At 44.0% G+C, this 13,460-nt stretch overlaps 1 protein-coding gene across 4 annotated transcripts in view; it reads right to left on the reverse strand.

Annotated features, from left to right (window-relative positions):
• hydin (HYDIN axonemal central pair apparatus protein) overlaps positions 1 to 13,460 on the reverse strand; it is a 1,146,554-nt gene that overhangs the window by 164,039 nt on the left and 969,055 nt on the right. The window lies entirely within an intron of this gene.

Here is a 13,460-nt window from a genome sequence, read left to right on the forward strand (position 1 = left end):
TCAGACGATGGACCGAGTTCAAGTGCAATCAACTCCGTAAGAACTGGACCTTGCAGTGATGTTCCCTCCATCAGATACACTGACTCAGCATTACCTGGATGGCTGGGGTCCACCTGCCAATACAAAAACTCTTCCGTCTCAAAGTGGAGGCTCCTGATTGATTGACAGAGGGCTGACTGGAAGCTTTGGTGCCTAATTGCTCACCTACTGGTGAGAAATACTCATAAGCTGTCAATATTCATAGCAGTTGGCTCATGATCAGAGGATTTGGCAAGTAGGTTTTAAGCTCATGCTCACTTATATTCCCTCAACTGCTTAAATGAAATAATACATTTTGGAAAAAGCAACACACACAAAATGCTGGTGGAACGCAGCAGACCAGGCAGCATCTATAGGAAGAAGTACAGCTGATGTTTCGGGCCGAGACCCTTCATCAGGACTAACTTAAAAAACTAGATAGTAAGAGATTTGAAAGTGGGAGGGGGAGGGGGAGACCTGAAATGATAGGAGAAGACAGGAGGGGGAGGGATGAAGCCTAGAGCTGGGAAGTTGATTGGCAAAAGGGATACAAGGCTGGAGAAGGGGGAGTATCATACATTTTGGGTCTTGCATTAGTACAAAAATCCCTCCAAAGCCTCAAGTGAACTGGATCTTAAAATTTCATCCAGCACAGGATTTGCTAGCTCATGTAACTTCACTTATTTTCAACAGAAAGGGTGTGTTGTCATTGGAGAGAGTCCAGGGAGATTCACGAGGATGTTTCTAGGAACAAAGGGAACATTTGAGGAACATTTGGCAGCTTTGGGCCTGCATTCACTGGAATTTAGAAGAAAGCAGGGAATCCTACTGAACATTGAAAGGACTAGATAAGGTAAATACACAGAGGATGTCTCCTAAGGTGGGGTATACAGAACTAGAGGGCATAGCCACAAAATTGAGGGATGACCTTTTATAACAGAGGTAAGGAGGAATTTTTTAGTCAGAGAGTAGTGAATCTGTGGATGCTCTGCCACAGTAGAGGCCAAGTCCATGGGTATATTTAAGCACAAGGTGATAGTTTCCTGATGGGTCAGGGCGTCAACGGATATGGCTTTGAGTGAGATCTGAGATCAGCCACGATGGAATGGCAGAGCAGGCTCGATGGGCTGAATGGCCTACGTCTTATGGTCTGAACAGATTCATTGTCAGATTCAGCGTGGAAACAGGCCCTTCAGACCAATGAGTCAGTGGTGGATATCAAACTTCCACTTAAACTAATCTTACATAAATCCCATGTTTATTCTCCCTTCAGCTCCCCACCGATTCTACCACTCACCCACATGTTAAGGGCAAATAATTAACCACCAATATCCAGATTGGTGAGATGTGGGTGCAATTCAGGTCAGAGGTCAGAGGGAATCCTGGGGGGCCTTTCTTCACCCAGGGATGGTTCAGAGTGGTGCAAAAAGAGTCGCTGAGAGCCTTAGACAAGTGTCTGGCCAGTGTGGGTGTGATGCACTGAATAGCCTGCTTCTGTATGATATGACTCTAGAAGAACCTGGAGGAAACCAACATAGTCACAGGAAGAATGTGCAAACTCCATCCAAACAGTTCAAATGCTCAAAGTTCAAAGTAAAATTTATTATCAGAGTACATACATGTCAATACATAACACATATAATCCTGAGATTCTTTTTCCTGTAGACATATCAAAAGATCAGTAACTGTAAGCAGGATTAATGAACAATAAACTGTGTAAACATAAATATAAATAAATAGTAATAAATAATGGAAACATGAAATAACAAGTACTTAAAGTGAGATAATTGGTTGGGGGAACACCAGAAATACAATGAGTATCTTTTGTTCAAGAGCCTGATGTTTGAGGGCTAGTAACTGACGCGTGATGGAGAAGGATGGTCCATTCATGCATCGGTTCTGTGTGCATCCAGCACAGAAACTCAAGATTCTCAGCACCAACACAAACACTCTTTTGCCACATGGAGTGATCAAAAAGCAAGGGATGATTCCAAGGAGTCAATGCACAAGACGCATTTTTTTCTAGGAATTAATTTTTTTTGTCCATCCGATAATCCCTTCCTGTGACAGAACTTGGAATAGAGGGTCTGTTTTGAGTGTAAAGAATTGGGCATGTGAATGATGTGCTTGCTCAATGGAGGTGACATTCTATGATTAGAACCTCAATGCTGGACACACTGCCTTGGAAGAGCTTGGTAGTGGTCCATATTGCTCTTCAGTAGATGTGGGGTCTGTGCAGAGACAGTGTTGGTGGGTCTCTCCAGTGCCTCAAGATATCAGTTCTAGGTAGTCCAGCTCTTAGAATGAAACCAGAGGTCTGGGGTCACATTGTCAAGTAGATTATGTGCTTCATGCCCGGTCTGAAGCCTAGATCATCACATATCCTTTTCTCCAAAAGCTTATACTGGTCCAAAAGCAAAAGCTTATACTGGTACATAGATTTTAGCATCAATGTATCCATCACTGAGCAAACTCTCCTGAGATATCAATGACCCTCACTTTGCTTATCTACCCATCCTCATTTATTTCACTGCTGGTGTTTTGCTAGATTTGGACAACCTGAGCTACCTCAGTGAGATACATGCCAAGGTTAGACTTTTCTCTTAAGGAAGATTTAATGTATTTTTCTCATCCTTTAGAATTATTAAACAGATCCCTGGGGAACTAGATGCAAATGTAAGAACTGAGACACAATAGTCAAGAACTCAATACAAGGACAGTAAAATGCTTAGCATTATTTTTGGGTCAAGCTTCCATTTCAATGCATCCAACTCTGATTGAACTTTTTTTATACTCCTATTTAGATAGACAGCATGGTATCGGGCCCTTGCAGCCCAATGAACCCACACCACCCAGTTACAACAATGTGACCAATTAACCTGCCAACCCTCAAGTCTTTGGAATGAGGGAAAAAGCTGGAACAGCTGAGGAAACCCATGTGATTATGTGGCAAACATACAAACTTTGTACAGACATTGGGGGAATTAAACCCAGATTGCTGGAGGTGTAATAGCATTATGTTAACTGCTACACTACTGTGTCACCCCCAGAGTGTGGCTGGAGTAGGTATCAAACAAAGGGAACTGATTTGTTGCATGCTTGTTAAGAAATCATTGGCAGCTGTCACATATCAATATTAAATTATTCATTCAGCTTTTAATTAAAGTTTGTAATTTGTAATTTTATCTCAGTAGCATTTGTCCATATTTCACTACCAGTTATTTAGTTGCAAGGAAAGTGGATAAAGCACATTTTATGAAGCGAAAATGAAAGGATACTTAAGCTAGGCATTCAGTGTATCAGGTACTTGAGTGCTCTAGGAGTGAAGTTTACTCATAACTTGGTCACAGCACCTAGACCCCTCCATTCCCATGTTCAAACCTGATCTTTCCCATCTTCTGTTTAGTCTTCCCCACACTGCCCCCACATACCCCTCTCACCACCTCCCTTAAACCAAGGCCAACACTCTGTGATATACAGACTCCTGACTTTAACATCTGAGCAGTTAGTGAGGATGGTACGTTCCTTCTCAAAAGGGCTGGTGTTATTACAATGTTCTAGGGCAATGCTGGGTAGAAAACACACTAACGACACATAGTTCATGACCCCGCCCCACCCTCCCCACCTTCTGGTTACAGGTACTATAGAGAGAGATTCGGATTCTTTAAGGCTCTGGCACACTTCCCTCCCTCACAACGGCAATGAGATTGCTACTGTGAGTCTAGCAGACAGTTTGTGGAGGGAATTGGTAGATACAGTTTTAACATAAGTCTGGGAGAAAATCGCCTTACTGTTTCTAACCTATTCTTTCTTGCTGATTTCCTGATTTTTTGCATGTCATATGACTGTTCTCTGAGAAAGCGTGAACTCCATATTTCTTTGCATGTGAAGCTAAAAGTTGTTGCATGAATTCTAAATTATATATTTTTTTGAAAACTAAATCATGAGAATCACAGAAATCATACAGCATAGAAACGGGCCCTATCAGTCTACCTCGTTCACAATGACCACAATACACCAATCCCACCTTACTGCATCAGGACCAGATTTCTCCTCACCTCTCCTATCCAAGGATCTGACCATGTTCAACATTCACTCATATATCCATTCTCATTCCTTGTTCTTTATTGGTTCTATCAATATCTGCATTTTCTTTATATGTATCGAATTACATCACGTAACAGATTGTTTCTTTTGGACTTTAAAGAGAGAATTATCATTTCTCTCTCAGTGCCATGCACACATTTGTGTATTTTCAAAAGCCCACAGAGTTTAAAATGTGGCAGTGTGCAAAAACTGTTAATTAACAGTGATAGTTTTATTTCAGGGTCCAGAGGCTAGAGATTTTACTTCAAATTCCACTACGTCAGCAGGGAAATATAAATACAGTATACTGAATTAAGCTGGCATTAAAAAGCCAGTAACATTAATAATCATGGAATTATCCAACTGCTATGGAGAAAAAAGTCTGGTTCACCTACCCTCGAGGGACAGTACCACATGCCTGATTTGATCCAAATGTATTTCCAAACCTGCATCAGTGCAGTTGACTTTTAACTGCTCTCTGAACTGGGCTGTAAAATCACCCAAATATTGCAGATTACTGCAATGAGTCACCTTAAAAATGAAGCATCTTGTACTGAGTTTGCCCATGGTACTCATAGGCACAGAAACTTGCTCTTAGAGCACACTTTGTTCTCTGCAATTGACATGCTTATTGATGCTAACCCAATTTGTCCATATTAAGCCCACAACCCTCTTAATTACCTGTCCAAATGCCTTTTAAATTTTGTAATCGTATCCATCTCCACCACCTCTTATGACAGCTTATTCCAAAGAACCACTGTCTTATATATGAAAAACTTGTCCCTCAGCTTTCCTTTCAATTTCTCCCCCTCACCTTATATCTGTGATGTACCCTCAATAACTCTAGGAGACTGGAAGTGAATGATAGGCTTTTATTAACAATGAAAAAGGGACCATGACCATGTCGAGACTGAGGGAGGAGCACCCCCAATCGCCTTTATACAGGGGTCTGTGGGAGGAGCCACAGGAGCAGTCAGCGGGGGGCGTGTCCAGACAGGTATACATAGTTTACCACAATTTGTATCTGAGTTCTCGAGGAACTCAGCAGCTTCCCATGAACTGTGCAATGTTTCCAGTGCTTCGTGTGTTGCTCTACATTCTAGTATCTGCAGTCGCTCATGTCTCCTTCACATTTTAGACTCCCCTACCCTGAAAAAGATTCTGACTATCTATTTTATCTATGCTCCTCATCAGTTTATAAACTACTTCCAAGTTTATAAAATTTCAATGAGAATAAATCTGGCCTTATAACTTTCTCCTTGGTGGTCTAGTAATTAGCGCAATGCCATTTCAGCAGCAGCAATCTACCTTCAGTTCCGATTGTCTGTAAGGAGCTTGTGCATTCTCCTTGTGATGGTGAGAGTTTGATTGGGGTGTTCTGACTTCCTCCCACATCCCAAAGACACAAAGGTTAATTGGTCATGGGTGCAATTGGGCAGCATTGAGACAGAAGGGCCTGTTAGTCTGCTAAAATAATAAAGGAGATACTAGCAAGGTAAATTTTATTCTGTTCTGACTGCTTAGAACATTTCCCCCCGTTTATTACTGTGCTGTATCTCTAAATCAATAAATATACAACAGCAATTTTGCAGTCCAGACAATACCCAGGCAAATCTCTTCGACACTCTCTCTGTTGCTCACACGTCCTTCCTGTAGCAAGGCAACCGGAAATAGACACACTGCTCCATGAGGCCTGACAAATATTTTAAACTACACCCAGGGACATCATCTCTGTGAACCCTTTCAAGTCCTCCAGATTGTCATCTAGGATGAATAGGTGAGACAAAATTAGGAGAGATGCCTCATAGAGGTGTAAAGTATTCTGATGCTAGTAGAGGATTTGGCCTGAGATTGGTAACTAAGCTGTGGTATGAAGTTGAAGTTGTCATCAACACCATACTGTGCTCTACTAACAACTCCCACTAATGTTTATATCTTTTGCTGCTTCTCAGCTCTACACAAACTAATTTCCAGTGATGATTTTTAGAGCTACGATCCATATATCCTCTTTTTATTCTGTTATTAGGGTGTCTTTTTCTATTTTGCCTAACCTTTCTAAAGGTTTGCTCTCCTGAAATATGTAATTCCCAGTCTTGGTCACTGTGCAACCATATATTTGCAAAAGGTAGCAGGTCATTCCCATTTATTTCTGTTGGGCCATGAACTCACCTAACTTGCTATGAATCTTGATTCAATTTGAATGTGGCTCCAGTAGTAATCAGAGATTCTTCCCTCTGCATTTCTGCTTTTTCAATTAGTCCCAGGCTGCTTCAGCAGCATCTCCTTTCTTGTACCTTTATTCTAGATGACAGCAACTGGGTTTGTTCACTCCCACTGCATCCTCTGCAACTCGAGGAAGAGTCACTACAGTCTCTAGGCAGCAGTATCTACCTCGATGTGACAGCACTGTCTTCTATCTCTCCCCTAGACCATGAAGTTATGCTCAGTTTGATCCTGCTTCCTACAGTCTCTGCTCTTGCTGAAATAGGTTACAGGATCCAGCTTTCTGCTGGCCAATTGCAAAGCCTGAGTCTCCTATAAGTGCTACTCTCTGGATTTCTATTGCTGCCCCATTCATGGTCACACTCCCCTGGTCCTCTTCACCGGCCAGTTGTATATTACTAAAGTACGGGGTGTGACTGTTGCAGCTAGCTTTGCTCCTCCCTCATGTTTTGGGGTGAACGAGTTTAAACTCCAATTCAGTCACCTTGAGTTGGCTTCTCATGCTGCACACACTCACTTTCCATCATCTCCCACTTACTGCACCTGCAGCACACCATCTGACCCACTATATTTATTTTCATTTAATTAGTAATATAAATTTGCTAATTTTGAAATGTATGGCTGGACAGTGTTGCTTGCCCTCATGAAGATCCAATGTCTGCATTGCACTCATGCAGTGAAAGAACTTCTGTGGCTTAGTAGAGCCCGGAGACCTATACTCTCTCGTGCTGCTTGAGCAATACAGCAGATCAGACACATCGGTGGAGCCACAGGGATGGTGGACAGCATCAGGACTAAGGGTGTAGAGACGAGGTGGCTAGTATAGAGGTGAGGGGAAGGGTAGGGAGAGGTTGACTGGCAGATAGACATGAGAATTAAGGACCCAAAAAGAGGCTGGGGGATGATGTATTCTGCTAGGAAAGGAAGGTGATAGTGGGATCAGATAATGCAGGAAGAATGGGCAGATGGGAACAGTGGGGAGAGGGGAGATCATTAGTTATGTGTACCTTAAAGAGTAGAATTCAATATTCATGACCTACATTGTAGACTACACAGGCAGAATATGGGGTACCATTCCTTTAATTTGTGTTTGACAATCTGGCAGTGGAGGAAGCTGAGGACAGACGTGCTGGTGTGGGAACAAGGAACGGAGTTGAAATAGCAAGAAATCAGGAGCCCAAGACGATGTCTCCATTCTGAGGGTGGAATTCTCAAACTGAGAGGTAAGCTTGCCAACAGAGTTGCTCACCTACCATTTGCTAGCCAGTCTTCTGCCACTTGCTGATCACTGGCAGTATAGTTAGAAATGCCTTTGTGTTGTCGGTAGCATTAAATGCAGGGGAATGCATCTGCCTGGGCTCAGACTGTAACTGGGTTATTGAGTGGTAGGTATCTGACTGAGATCACTAGAAGGAATAGGGGCTGGATTGTAGGAGAGGGGCCTGGGGTGTCAATGGTATTGAGGTATTGGTGTATTTACTTATAGGATAGGAAAACTCAATAATCATCACTTCTTGAAAATGAACACATAAATAAACCATGCATTTCCTACTACAGACTTTCACAAACCGCTTCCCAAAGAAAAAATAAGTTACATGCTGGTTCCCCAACTGGAAACTATATTTTTTTGAAGTAATAATTAGCCTCCTAAATCCATCTATGTGTATGAGGCATCTCTCTATAGGAAGGAGGAAATGGAGAGGCCTGAAAACATCGGACTCTGGTGCACAAAAATGACCTCGTTCATTATAGGCTTCACCAAATATAACAAATGAGAACAACCAGATGGGAAAAAATCTTCTACCATCAAAATAGTTTACATTAAATTCTGTTCCTGTGGAGTTAAATTTGGATATGATGATTAAATATGTCCTCTTAGGTGTTCCTGGCAGGTGCAGGAACCATAAAAAAGTGCAGAGTTACCACTGAGCTGCCCAGGATGGTTTAATTGTTTTATTTACTGTAGGGTGAACAGAAAGGGGATCACAAAGTTAATTGCAGAGGTGTGGGGCTGAGCTGATGGGAACAGAAAGTGGATCAGGAGAGCTGACTAGCTACATTATCAGGGAGAGGTAAAGGGTTTGGTTGCCAGACAGGCAGATGATGAACAGGGGGCTCAGGCAGCTCTCAGGAAAATGAGCTTGGCCAGGGACTCAGGAAATGAAGCAGCTATTGCTTGAGAAACTTAGTTTATTTAATAGTTGGTGATGGATGTGCAAAAGTTTCTCAAACCCAAGCACGACTCTTTCCTCAATCAAACAATATGAAGTTAAGATTCAACTTCAGGATTCAAATGTATTTATCACATGTACAGTACATTGAAACATATACAATAAAATATGTCATCTGGTTAACAACTAATATGCCAAAGGATGTGCTGAGGTAGCCTGCAACTGTCACACATTCTGCTGCCAACGTGACATGCCCACCGAGTTATAGGGATATTTCAGTTTCTTTACTGATCTGGAATATGAACAGCTGGTGAACCAATGGCATTGAACGAAGTAACAGCATGGTAGGTAAAAATCTTTGCCCCTGGTTGTCTGTTCCACTGTCAACAGATGCCTGCCTCAGCAACAATCACATTTCACTCAAAGCCAAAAGATTGAGCACAAAAATCAGCATCACTATACAATGACCAGCCACGGTTTTATTGCTGAAGTGTTTGCTCTCTGTTCAACGATGCCATTCAGGATTAATATTCAGTCATAGCCTTCATACATTTTAAATCTAGACTGAACAACAATGTATACAGAAATATGTATTTGGCATATTCCAGATAAAAATAAGGACTGTCTACTCTCATAAAATATTTAGTAGATTAATATTATCAAAAACATGGGAACTGCACTTGAAATTTTTGCTGAAATAAAACAACTGTATTTAAACCTCTTGTTGATTTGTTGACTTGAATCACAGCTGAGACATCAAAATAAGATACTAGGTTTAATACTTAATCCATATTATGCATTAAAGTTCATGATCGACTGTAGATAGCGTGACATCTTGCCGTGTTCACAAGACTTACACTGACAGAAATCATAGTAAATAAATTTTTATACCTTCATTACTTGATTAAAAAAAGAAATTCATTTGTCAACTTTGCCTACCAGGATGAAAAGCAAGTTTTATGGTGTAACTTTAGCACTGGCAATATCAGTGTGTGAGGGATGGAAATGTGATCTCCCATCTATGCCAAAGAGACACTGGATTCACAGGTGAGAGAGATGACTGTATAAGGCTTTGATGTATGCCCATTAATGTTGAGCAATAAATGACTGAGCTCAAGAAATAGATGAAATAAACACATTTTGTTATAGTATTATTTTATGTCACATAACAGTGTTAAAATGGAATGCAAGAGAGAGAATAATGAGTAAAAGCTGCTATGTATTCATTTACCACCCATTGAGAAGGAGAGAGTGACCTTTTTTCTCAGACAGCTTAAGTCCTTCTGGCACAGGTGCCCCATCGTGCTGCTGGGGAGTGAGTTCCAGGATGGAGAAGCAACAAAGCTGAATGAACAACAACATATTTCCAGGTCAGGATGGAGTTCATCTTGGAGGGCAAGCTTCAAATACTGATATTCCCATGTACTGTACCTACTGCCTTTGGCTTTCTAGGTGATGGAAGCTGTGGGTTTGGGAGGTACTGTCACAAAGGCCCTATCACAGCCACAGACAGCGCCATGAGGTCTGCATGCCCTCGCAAGTGGGCTGCTGAACAGGTTTGTCAATCACACTTGACTATGCATGTTTCAACCAATTAGAGTTTCATTGTGGTGGTATTTAACTCTCTTCCTCTCGTTCTAGTCCTGTTGAGACTTGATCAAAAGCACAGCAATGTCTATGCTCCCTGCTCATCTTCATCCTTGTTCTGGGAAAGAAGACTACCATTGAGATTGACACTGTGAGTGGTATTCACGTAGTGTTAAGCTACTGGTTCCTAGCTGCAGAGTTGGTGTTACCTTTCAGAGTTAGGGTTTTAGTTATAGTCCTGTTGGCCTAGTGTTTATTGTTTTTCCTTTAATTCAGCACAGTTCTTATTAAAAGTCAGTGAAAACTTCATCCCTATAACTGCACACTATTGTCAGCAAGTCTCAAACACTAAAATGGACCCATAAGAGAGAGAACAGCTGATTTCAGCCCGGAATTTCTTTGGACTGGTGGGACAGATGCTAGAGGGTGGTTTGGCTGATGTGGCTCGCACAGTACGACAACTACTTCAGAGCAGCTAGCTCCATCCAAGCCAAAGTTTGTTGTTCAGATGGAGGACAAATTAATGGAGTTTGTTCAATGATCTACAAGAACCAGCTTTCTCCACAACCCAGTCCTTTCAGCAATTTGTGGTTGAGTTCGTGAGAGTGTTTGATTTTCTAGTACAGGTTCTGGAGGCAGCCACTGACTACTGGATCTGTCCCAAGGGAAAGGGACAACGAGGGACTATGCAGTTAAGTTCAAAGTTCTACTTGTGGCTGAGATGGGGTGGCACAAGAAAACCTCATCACCACTTTCCTGCGTGGTCTAAGCACAGGAGTTTGACAAGAGATCACAGTGCATGATGAGCAGGATCGTCTGGATGACCTGATAAATCTGAACATTAGAATCTACAGCTGGCTAACTGAGAGAAAGAGTGCCCTGCATTTCCAACTCTAGATCACTGTCTATCTCCATCTTCTCATTCATTACCCAGCAGCCAGTCCACAGAGGAGACGATGGAGGTGGGACGCATGCACGTATCTCAGGAGGAATGAGATCGGTGCAGGAGAACAGGTCCCTGCCTCTAAACCAGGCCACCATGCCCCAAGCGCATAGTAAAAGAGGATACCCATCATCAGGATAGGCCGATTCTCCCTGCAAGCATATTCCCCTAATCATGTAATGCTCCCAGCTTCCTTGTTGTGGGGTCCCAAACCCCCATGCTTCAGGCATTTTTTGACTTAGGGGCAGCCAGGAACCTCATGGGTATCTCCCTGCCTCAAAGGAGAGATAATATTGATGCCAAGGCTCTGGATGGTCAGCCTTTGGGCTTTGTGCTTAGTCTTCCTTGGCTTCCTTAACACAACCCAGGGACTAATTGGTCCTTAAAGGTGCTCCAAGAGTGGGTCTGGGCTGGATCCAGCTGGAGCCCTGGTCAGCGCCCCTCCTCCTGTGCGAACTGCTATTGTGGATCTGTCCAGCGTTCCGGCCGAGTGGGTCTGGGCTGGATCCAGCTGGAGCCCTGGTCAGCGCCCCTCCTCCTGTGCGAACTGCTATTGTGGATCTGTCCAGCGTTCCGGCCGAGTGGGTCTGGGCTGGATCCAGCTGGAGCCCTGGTCAGCGCCCCTCCTCCTGTGCGAACTGCTATTGTGGATCTGTCCAGCGTTCCGGCCGAGTTGGTCTGGGCTGGATCCAGCTGGAGCCCTGGTCAGCGCCCCTCCTCCTGTGCGAACTGCTATTGTGGATCTGTCCAGCGTTCCGGCCGAGTTGGTCTGGGCTGGATCCAGCTGGAGCCCTGGTCAGCGCCCCTCCTCCTGTGCGAACTGCTATTGTGGATCTGTCCAGCGTTCCGGCCGAGTGGGTCTGGGCTGGATCCAGCTGGAGCCCTGGTCAGCGCCCCTCCTCCTGTGCAAACTGCTATTGTGGATCTGTCCAGCGTTCCAGCCGAGTGGGTCTGGGCTGGAGCCCTGGTCAGCGCCCCTCCTCCTGTGCGAACTGCTATTGTGGATCTGTCCAGCGTTCCGGCCGAGTGGGTCTGGGCTGGATCCAGCTGGAGCCCTGGTCAGTGCCCCTCCTCCTGTGCGAACTGCTATTGTGGATCTGTCCAGCGTTCCGGCCGAGTGGGTCTGGGCTGGAGCCCTGGTCAGCGCCCCTCCTCCTGTGTGAACTGCTATTGTGGATCTGTCCAGTGTTCCGGCCGAGTGGGTCTGGGCTGGATCCAGCTGGAGCCCTGGTCAGCGCCCCTCCTCCTGTGCGAACTGCTATTGTGGATCTGTCCAGCGTTCCGGCCGAGTGGGTCTGGGCTGGATCCAGCTGGAGCCCTGGTCAGCGCCCCTCCTCCTGTGCGAACTGCTATTGTGGATCTGTCCAGTGTTCCGGCCGAGTGGGTCTGGGCTGGATCCAGCTGGAGCCCTGGTCAGCGCCCCTCCTCCTGTGCGAACTGCTATTGTGGATCTGTCCAGCGTTCCGGCCGAGTGGGTCTGGGCTGGATCCAGCTGGAGCCCTGGTCAGCGCCCCTCCTCCTGTGCGAACTGCTATTGTGGATCTGTCCAGTGTTCCGGCTGAGCGTGTTGACTTTCTAGAGATCTTTGGTTAAAAAGAAGGCCTCCTCCTTGACACCACACTGGCCATACCACTGTGCTGTTGACCTTTTACCCAGTACTAGAATCTCTGTCAGCCAGAACTGCTGGCCCTGGAAGAATACATCAAGAAGGCGCTGGCCTTAAGATTTATCTGCCAATCAATCTCGCCAGCAGGAGCAAGCTTCTTTTTTGTAAGCAAGAAAGATGGCAGGTTGCAATGAAGTAGATTTTCAAAGCTTGCAGAGAGACCTAGGCCAGTTAGAAGAGTGGGCTGAACAATGGCAGATGGAGTTTAATGCTGATAAGTGTGAGGTGCTACATTTTGGTAGGAATAATCAAAATAGGACATACATGGTAAATGGTAGGGCATTGAAGAATGCAGTAGAACAGAGTGATCTAGGAATAATGGTGCATAGTTCCCTGAAGGTGGAATCTCATGTGGATAGGGTGGTGAAGAAAGCTTTTGGTATGCTGGCCTTTATAAATCAGAGCATTGAATATAGGAGTTGGGATGTAATGTTAAAATTGTACAAGGCATTGGTGAGGCCAAATTTGGAGTATTGTGTACATTTCTGGTCACCAAATTATAGGAAAGATGTCAACAAAATAGAGAGAGTACAGAGGAGATTTACTAGAATGTTACCTGGGTTTCAGCACCTAAGTTACAGGGAAAGGTTGAACAAGTTAGGTCTTTATTTTTTGGAGCTTAGAAGCTTAGAAGCTTAGAGCTTAGAAGGTTGAGGGGGGCTTGATAGAGGTATTTAAAATTATGAGGGGGATAGATAGAGTTGACATGGATAGGCTTTTTCCATTGAGAGTAGGAGAGATTCAAACAAGAGGACATGAGTTGAGA

This window comes from Hypanus sabinus, chromosome 17, assembly GCF_030144855.1.
Source record: "Hypanus sabinus isolate sHypSab1 chromosome 17, sHypSab1.hap1, whole genome shotgun sequence".
Taxonomy (NCBI): domain Eukaryota; kingdom Metazoa; phylum Chordata; class Chondrichthyes; order Myliobatiformes; family Dasyatidae; genus Hypanus; species Hypanus sabinus.